We start from the raw sequence: 7,227 nt of genomic DNA on the forward strand, positions 1-7,227 counted from the left end.
ACACACACACACACACACACACACACACACACACACTGGCTCTTGCAGAGGAACCATGTTCTGTTCTCGGCACCCACATGGTAGCTCGCAAACCTCTGAATTCCAGCTCCAGGGCATGCAATGTCGTCTTCTGACCTCTGAGGGCACAAGGCATGCACACGATCGACGTACCTCCTTCCCTCCCTATACATACATGCAAGCAAAACACTCAACAAATAAAATAAATAAATAAATTTAAAAAATTAAAAATAAATAAATAAAATAAGAAAAATAAAACCTCGAGAGAAAAAGGAACAAAGAGAGGCTGGAGAGATGGTTCAGTGGTTAAGAGCACTGACTGCTCTTCCAGGGGTCTTGAGTTCAATTCCCAGCAACCACATGGTGGCCCATAAATAAAGTAAATAGATCTTTAAAATTAAAAGGAGCAAAGAGAGGATACAGTAAATAAATGCATGCTTTGTGCTTAGCGTCTTTTTCTATTCTTTTTTATTTTACGTATATGAATATGCTGTAGCTGTCTTCAGACACACCAGAAGGCATCAGAGTCATCGTGTGGTTGCTGAAAATTGAACTCTTACACCATTCAGGGCCTCAAACTAGGAGTGGTGCTACCCTCTTTCAGGCTGGGTCTTTCCACATTAGTTAAGGCAATCAAGATAATCTCCATTAGACGTACCCATGTGAGTTGCTGTTCAGGGAGGCCTTAGCATATCCTACAATGCATCCTCTTCCTATTCCTCGTGGGTGTCCACCAGAGCTAGTTGCTAAGACCCTATTGCTGAGGTATCACATACTCTGAAGTCAAGTGACAGAGAAATCAAATCTGCCGGCCAGTTTTTATAGGACAAGAAGGCGCCACGCAGGCTGCCAGGAGCGAACAGCACCAATGGTCATACCCAGTTAGGAACCCTACGAACTAAACTACCAACCTTCCAGGTAACATATGCCTACGGCTGCAATAGTGGTATGACTATCACAGGGAAAAACCAAACGTTCTCCAGTCTGTTTTAAGCCTGTTCCACAAGATAGAATTCATACCTGGCATTGTAAACTCAGTTAAAAATCCATGGCCAAGGAGGTACTCCATCCTGGGTGGGGGGAACTTACCACTACAGCTTAGCTAAGTCAACACAGTGCCATGGTGCCTTACGTGCATATTCACAGACGAATGCTGTTCTACGTTTCAGAGAATCTTTACAAGGAATGGTGGCGAGGGCAGAGACACATGACTGCTCACGGCACTGAGAATAAGTGACTGCTGCATGCTCAGCTCTAAACAGGACACTGATAGATACTACCTCGTCTAAAGCTTAGTGAGCAATTCAGAAGACGGGCCAGACAAAAAAGTTTAAGACCAGAAGATGGGGAAAGGGGCTATGAAACACCATCTGGTTAAACTCAGGGGTGACAAAGCAAATAGTGTGAATAGGGGAAAGAGTCTTGGGGGTAGCAACAGGGGTGGGAAGAAGGTAAGAAAGGCTAGGGTGTATTCAGAATGCTGTCATGTGCACTATGAAATTGTCGGATACCTAAATGAATAGACTTTATGAGGGGGAACATAAAGAATTTACAAGCAGGCAGTGGTGGCACACACTTTTTTAATCCCAGCACTTGGGAGGCAGATGCAGAAGCAGGCAGATCTCTGAGTTTGAGGCCAGCCTGTTCTCCATAATGAGTTCAGGGCAAGCAGAACTACACACCGTGTCTCATAAAACAGCATCCAGTTTTCCCTGTACCATTTATTTAAAAGACTGTTTTTCTCCAGTACAGATTCTTGGCATCTTTGCTAAAAATCAGGTGGCTCTGTATCTAGGTCTTCTATTCTGTGGTTTATGTAAAGATCTGTTGTTTGTTTTGCTGTTGTTTCAGTACCATGCTGTTTTATTACTATGGCTCTGCAGTGTAGTTTGAAGTCAGGTTTAGTAATGAATGCTTCCAGCAGTGTTGACTTTTGTTCAGCGTTGCTTTGGCTATCAAAGGTTTTCTTGTGTTTTCGAATAAAGTTTAAGACCCGCTTTCTATTTCTGTGAAGAATAGCATTATGATTTTGATGGGGATTGCACTGAATCTGTAGACATTCGTTGGCAAGATAGATCCATGAGCATGAGAGGACGTTTCATCTCCTAGAGTTTTCTTGTATGTCTTTCTTGATTTTTTTTAAAAAACATTTTCATTGTAGAGCTCTTTCACTTCATTGGTTAGGTTTACTTCAAGGCATTTAACACTTTCGAGCCAATCTTAAATGGTATCTTTCCCCAGATTTCTTTCTCAGTATGCTTGTCATTGGTGTATAGGAAGGCTATTGATTTTTGTGTTCATTTTGTATATTACCAGTTTGCTGAAAGTGTATCAGCTCTAAGTGTGTCCCGGGGGAGCATTTAAGGTCCCCTGTATATAGAATCAGATCACCTTTAAGTAAGGTACTTGGACTTCTTCCTTTCCCTCCTGTAGCATTCTTATTTGTTCTCTTGTCGTCCTGCTCCGAGACTTCCAGCTTTATCCTGAAAAGGAGAGGAGAAACTGAATGGTAGTTTTAGTGGGAAAGTTTCATATTTTCTCCATTTTGTTTACTGGTGCCTGTAGGTTTGTCACATGTAGCCTTTATTCTGTGGAGATATATTCCTTCTATTTCCGTATTCCTTTAAGGCTTTATCATGAGGCAACATTAGGTTTTGTCAAAAGCCTTTTCTACATACATTTTGCTGAGATGGTTACATGGTTGCTGTCCTTGTCCACTTGCACAGTGTTTTATATAGAGAGATTTCACATGTTGAACCATCTCTTCATCTCTGGAATAAAGCTAACTTGACTAAGGCAAATGATAGTTTCCATGCAGTTTAGAATTTGATTAGCAAATATGTTGCTGTGAATTTTCACAACTATTCCCATCAGGGAGATGGTTCTGTAGTGTGTGTGTGTGTGTGTGTGTGTGTGTGTGTGTGTGTGTGTGTGTGTTTGGTTTGGGGGGGTGGGTGGGGCAATAGTGACCTATCAAAAAGACCTCTGTAGTGGTGTTTTCCTTTCTGTCTTGTGAAGTAGCTTGCAGAGCATTGCTGGTAGTTCTTTAAGGTCTGATAGAGTTCAGGAACGGAAGAATTAGGAGCATTTTGTTAGGAAATTATTTTATTTTATTTGAGACAGCGTCTCACTATGTAGCCCTGGCTGGTCTGAAACTCACAGTGTAGACCACGCTGGCCCCACATAGGGATCCAGAGTCCTGAGCACAGGGATCAAAGGCATAAGCCATCTTTCTCAGCAGATTTTTATTTTCGATCTTGCTCTTTTCTAGGCTAGCCACGTTGCCCTCCTAAAGGCCACTATCATCAATAATCTATTTTCAGAGAGAAAAAAAAAAAGGGACATAATATTGAACAGGATTGACTCTCGGTAAAGAGAGAACATCAGTGTTTGCAGCGCGGTTTGAATTATTTCTATGTATTTTCTAACTAGAAAGGCAAGTGCCGGGAGAGGGAGCAACTCCCTTCCTCAGGAGCCTACTGTGAGACGCCCCTGGGTGTAGCTTTGTGAATCGCTGGTTCTGAGGGGGAGCCAGGGCGCGGTGGGTGCTGCTTTGTGTGTTTCTGAAGACACAGTATTTCAGTTTTTAAGCATGGCCGGCTGCCTGCTGGTGTTCAGAAGTGCAATATGGCTCTCTGTTGAAACAAAAAGTTACCGAATTCGCTCTCATCTGCACTTCTTAAGTGTTTAGTCTAATCTTTCTTCAGTAATGAAATTTAGAAAATCAGGAGAAAAAGTGTACTTCCCTGACCGGGAATCGAACCCGGGCCGCGGCGGTGAGAGCGCCGAATCCTAACCACTAGACCACCAGGGAAGAGATAGTAACTGGGCTCTCGCGGCACTAGACTAGGTGACGACAGTGGTGACGAAGAACTGCAGTTCCGCTTGTGAATCAGCAACGAGGCACCAGGCAATCAAGCGACTGGATGCCGGAGAGGACGCGATAACGCTGGGAGCAGTGAGGAATCTTGCAGGCGAGGGGTGAGTTCCTGAGCGGAAAAAAATAAAAAGAGGAAAAGGCAAAAAGAGCTGTGTCAGAAGTGGGATTCGAACCCACGCCTCCATTCGGAGACCAGAACACCCGTAGGTAAGGCTTGCACCTTGAGTCTGGCGCCTTAGACCACTCGGCCATCCTGACACCCGACTGTAGGGCTCGTCTAACTCGTTCTAGTGGCTGTGCTGAGCTTGCGCTGCAGTCGACACTGTCTCTAATCTTAGGCATAGGAACTGCTGGCTCCTTGACTCTCTTGAAGAAGATTCGAGGCCAGCGCTGGACAGAGTTCCACGCAGTCTCTGCCTGTAAGCTCAGAAACGCATTTCTGGGAGAGGATTACAGCACTGAGGTCATAGAGCAGTAGCCGAGACCGCACAGTAACTCTTACTCCCCTGCAAATGCACTCAGCGTTCGGGGGACTGCGGGAGGACAGGCTGGGGGCTCTGCGTTAACTGCTCGGAGCGAGCTGAGTTAGGTGAGTGTAGCTCAAGGTGCGACCGTGGCGGTCCGACCCTGAGTGCTTTACCTTGCAAAGGGAAGGCCACGCACTGCCCTGCAGAACAGTCCTGGACCTTCCTCTGAGACCACTCGTCCTTCCCGTTTTTCGCTCTCCCCTCAACTTCTTTCTTCATCCTTTTCTCCCTTCTTCCTCCACTTAACCCCAACCTTCCCTTTGCCCTGGTGAGCTGATGAAGGAGACCATAAATACAGCTATGCAACCAGCGAGGGAAACAAACAAACAAAAACAAAAACCCAAACCGAGCAAAACAAAACACAAAGCTATGAAAGGTGGAGGGGTCAGAATTGTTGAGGAGGGCGATTTTCTTTTGATAAAACATTTCTCAAAAACTAATATATACAGGCACGAGGTGGAAGCTCTGGGATTGGTTCAGTGTTACCCTTAGCCGCTCAGTGAGTTCTGGAAACACGAGAATTCATCTCTAAAAGGAAATAAAGAAGCAAAACAACACATGAACCATGCAATCATAATATATGTTATATGAATGATGCTAAGGAAAAATATCCTGCCCTTGTTCAAATGGAGAGGAAAAGCTATTCTATTCAGATTATTGAAGAAGCAGAAACAGACCGTTTAGATGTAGCAAAGACAGCTGGGGGGTTTGTAGCCAGGGAAACGGTGGCCAGAGTGAGTGGCAAGTTCTAAAGAGCAGATGTCAAGGGTGCTAAACAAACCACACAGAATCCTTCCGAAAACCAAGTCAAAGACTTAGACATCAGAGGTGAGGGATGATGAACTTGATGTACGACAACATGCTGTCTTTCAGTGCGGGGTTGATTGAGGGACTTCTCCAGGGACTAATCAGAGAGGCAGGTGGGGGCCAAGGTTCAGGCCTGGTCAAAGGCAGGCCCCAGAGGAGCTTAACTAAAAGTTGGTTAATGATGGATTTGCAGGAGGTTAAAAACCACACAGAGGAGAGTTTGAAGAGCTCTTAAAAAATAGCCCACATAGCTATTATTTCATATTTATTTATATAAAAATAAATGACTGAATAAATAATGCATGATGTAAAGAAATTGCCAATGGATGGGGTAAGTTCAGGTCCCCAGTGTGATAAACCATGACGCTTGACATTATGGCTTCTTTTGGAAGCTTTTTTCCCTGCAGAGAATAAAATCTTGTTCTCTTTTCTTTTCTTGCCTGTCTGTCTGTTTTGTCTTTTCTTTTTTCTTTCTTTCTTTCTTTCTTTCTTTCTTTTTTTTTTTTTTTGGAAACAGATCTCTCTACATAGCCCTGGATGTCCTGGAATTCACTTTGTAGGTGAGGCTGGCCTTGAACTCACAAGAGATCTTCCTGCCTCTACCTGAGTGCTGGGATCAAAGGTGTGGGACACTGTATCTGGTGACCATGCCTAGCTGCAGTAAACAAAATTCTTAATTTAAAAAAAAAAAATTATGTGGGGTGTGTCTGTGTGAAAGTTGGTGGACACAAGTGCAGATACCCTCAGAGTCCAGGAAAGGGTGTTGGATCCCCTAGGGTTGGAGTTACAAGTGGCTGTGACCTGTTTGATGTGAAGTCTGGCAACCAGCTCTGATTGTCCACAGGCGCAGTAAACACACTTAACTATTAATCCATTTTTTTCAAGTCTTATGAAGATAAGTCTTTTTAAATTTCACTTGATTGGTTGATTGAGTCATGGTCTCACTCTATAGCCCTGGGCAGCTTAGAACTTGATATGTAGATCAGGCTGGCCTGGAGCGCATATGAATCCTTTTACCTCTGCCTCTTAGGTGCTGTGATTAAGGTGTGCACCACCAGCTGTAGTGATCATCTTTAAAAATAAAAATTACTTTGTGTGTATGTATCTTGTGTATGTGTGCCATGCCATGTTTGTGGAGACCTGAGGACAACTTTGTGGGGACCATTTGCCCCTTCCACCCTTGTGGTGGGTTCTAGGGATTAAATGGAGGCGCCAGACTTGCTCAACAAGGGCCTTTCTCTGATGAGATACCTCAACAGCCTACGGTGACTGACCTATTGTATGCTAAAACATAGTTTCCCCAAACATCCATGTTCTAACTACTGGAATATGTGAAAGTTGCTTTTTGTAGCAAACACTTTGCAGATATAATTGTTTGAGGTGTTGAAATGGGGGGTAATCCTCTGGGTTACTCAAGTGAATTATGTGTTTGAAAAAGGAAGAGGAAGGCTTGCACTAAAATGAGGCCATGTGGCTATGGAGTCAGAAGCTGATGTGATATGGCCAGAAGTCACGGAATGCTAGTTATCATTGGAAGATAGAAAAGGCAACGAGAAGATTTTTTCTTAGAGCTCTCACTAGACATGTAGCCCTGTTTAGCACTTTGGTGCTGACCTTTTGACTCCAAAACTGAAAGGGAGTAAATTTCTGCTGTTTTGAGTTGTCAAGTTTGTAGTGATTTGCTACAGAAAACAGTCAATAGTGCAAGTGGCTTGGAGTGAGGTTTGAGCCCCCAGGATGTTCACTGTTGACATCCTTGTGCCAGGCACTACAGTAAATTCTTTATATGCATGAAGTGTATTAACCGAGTTAACCATGAGAGTCAGCTGGGCAGTCAAAGGAGTTTGGAATCCCAAAAGGGTAGCCAGAAGCATCAATCAATAGGCAATCTAATTATACCACCCCCAAGAGCATATCTAAAAGACAGGCTTGCCGGGGACCTGAGCCTGTACATTCCATCTTTTGATAATTCAGAAGGATCTAAGAGAGAAGAGG

At 43.9% G+C, this 7,227-nt stretch overlaps 2 non-coding genes across 2 annotated transcripts; both read right to left on the reverse strand.

The window, feature by feature from the left end:
- Positions 1–3,760: 3,760 nt before the first annotated feature.
- Trnae-cuc5 (transfer RNA glutamic acid (anticodon CUC) 5) lies at positions 3,761–3,832 on the reverse strand. The gene has a single exon. It is a non-coding gene; the product is annotated as a tRNA-Glu (tRNA).
- A 218-nt stretch (positions 3,833–4,050) lies between these two features.
- Trnal-caa1 (transfer RNA leucine (anticodon CAA) 1) lies at positions 4,051–4,156 on the reverse strand. Its single transcript has 2 exons — positions 4,119–4,156; positions 4,051–4,096 (listed from the first exon to the last, which is right to left on the reverse strand). It is a non-coding gene; the product is annotated as a tRNA-Leu (tRNA).
- Positions 4,157–7,227: the final 3,071 nt, after the last annotated feature.

The sequence above is a fragment of the Rattus norvegicus genome, chromosome 10 (genome assembly GCF_036323735.1).
Source record: "Rattus norvegicus strain BN/NHsdMcwi chromosome 10, GRCr8, whole genome shotgun sequence".
Classification (NCBI taxonomy): Eukaryota; Metazoa; Chordata; class Mammalia; order Rodentia; family Muridae; genus Rattus; species Rattus norvegicus.